Raw genomic sequence first — 1,786 nt, 5'->3', positions numbered from 1 at the left:
GTTCTGATATAAACTATGGGTAAAGTTTTGATGCCAGTTATTGTAAATTGTAAGTTACACCTTAGTGTATGTGGGAGATTGATTGCAAGAGACTGGACAAGATTCACATTTAGGCTTTTACTGTTTGTATTGTATTTTGTTGACAGACCACGTTATTGTGATACAGAAAGGAATACAGCCCTGCAATAGCAAAAAGAAAAACAAAAGTAGAAATATGAATATAGGACAATCTTCAGGGAAAACTGTACATGCAGTGTTGTAGGAATTATAATGCTGTCTTCTTACATCTCCTAACGTTCCTGTCTGTTGGGACACAAATACTCATCCACATCACAAATATCTTCTCTTGCGTCTTTGAGAGATTTTAGAAATCCGAATTCTTCACACATTTCCTCATGGAGAAATTCAAGATTTACCTTGGAACATTTACAAATTCAGGACAGATTTAGAAAAAAAAACATCGAATGAAAAATGTATAGAAATATCACTGACATATTATGACACTTCCATCCATCATTATCTATATACCCACTTTGGCCCTACGAGGGTTGCTGGAGCCAATCTGTTGCAGGGCTACAATCACCTCACACCTACAGGCAATTTAGAATAACCAATTAACCTCAGCAATATTTATGGACTGTGGGAGGAAGCCGGAGTGCCCAGAGAAAACCCACACATGCACAGGGAGAACATGCAAACTCCATGCAGAAAGATCCCAGGCCCACCCCAGGATTTGGAACCAGAGATCTTCTTGCTGGCAAGGTAAAAGTGCTAACCACTACTCTACTGTGCGGCCCTATTATGACAACTTGTTAAATCATTTTACATGTTAAGACTTATGCGATGAATTAATGCCCAAATGTTGTGGAGATTGAGATTATTCAACAGAGACCTATTGTACATTTTGATCAACATGACATAAGCAACTGATCATGTACGAAACAGCAGAGAATTGTACATAATCATTTGCATGGATGTACCAAAGCATTTACAACTTGTTCAAAGAAGTGAGAAACTGCTATTTTGATTCCCCTGGCTCTGCTTCTGACAATAAATCACATTTTAAAAATTGTCGTTCAGTATAGCCTTCTTTAACCCTTGCCTCAGGTTAAATCAGGACCAGCTCTCCGTTTAAAGGGTTAGATTCTATCTGCCTATTAGTATTCCACCTAACAGGTTTCAGCCAGAATAATTAAGCTGGTGTCGAGGAATACTCGCCTAGGTCCTAACTGTCTTCTTCCAAACGTCTTACCCCTCTTACTCCAATAAATACTCTCTTACTAAGCAGCCCTCCTAAGTAGTAGAATTGATTTATTGAACACGTTTGTTAACGACAGCTTTCCTCTTAAAACTGTGGCACTTGTTGATATTCCTAGGTTCGTTTGGAGGTTGGAAAACTAACCTCAGGGGTAATGTTTAAATAACTAGTTGGATTAAAGTAACCTTTAAGAACCATTAGATTTAATGCACACAATCAACTTAACTTTTTACCACTATGCGAATAAGTGAATCATAATCATTTCATTAGACTTCTCTTTAAATGCAATATAGCGTTTTATTAAGCAATTATTAGCAGGGGCACAGCATTAATTCATGATTAAACAATTTAATTATTTCTGATTATTTCTAACTTAACTAAACTAAGCTGAGCGTACCTAAGAATCTTCTCTAATAGTAAATTTAGGAGAGAGAGCGGACAGCCAGGCCTTAGCTGCCACGCCCGGTCTTGACCTGCATCTAGTTGAACTCCTCCGTGGACCACAGACTCGGTACGAAGTCTTCTTTG

The sequence above is a fragment of the Acanthochromis polyacanthus genome, chromosome 11 (genome assembly GCF_021347895.1).
Source record: "Acanthochromis polyacanthus isolate Apoly-LR-REF ecotype Palm Island chromosome 11, KAUST_Apoly_ChrSc, whole genome shotgun sequence".
Lineage (NCBI taxonomy): Eukaryota > Metazoa > Chordata > Actinopteri > Pomacentridae > Acanthochromis > Acanthochromis polyacanthus.
The sequence above is the reverse complement of the archived record's forward strand: the minus strand, read 5'-3'. Positions refer to the sequence as shown.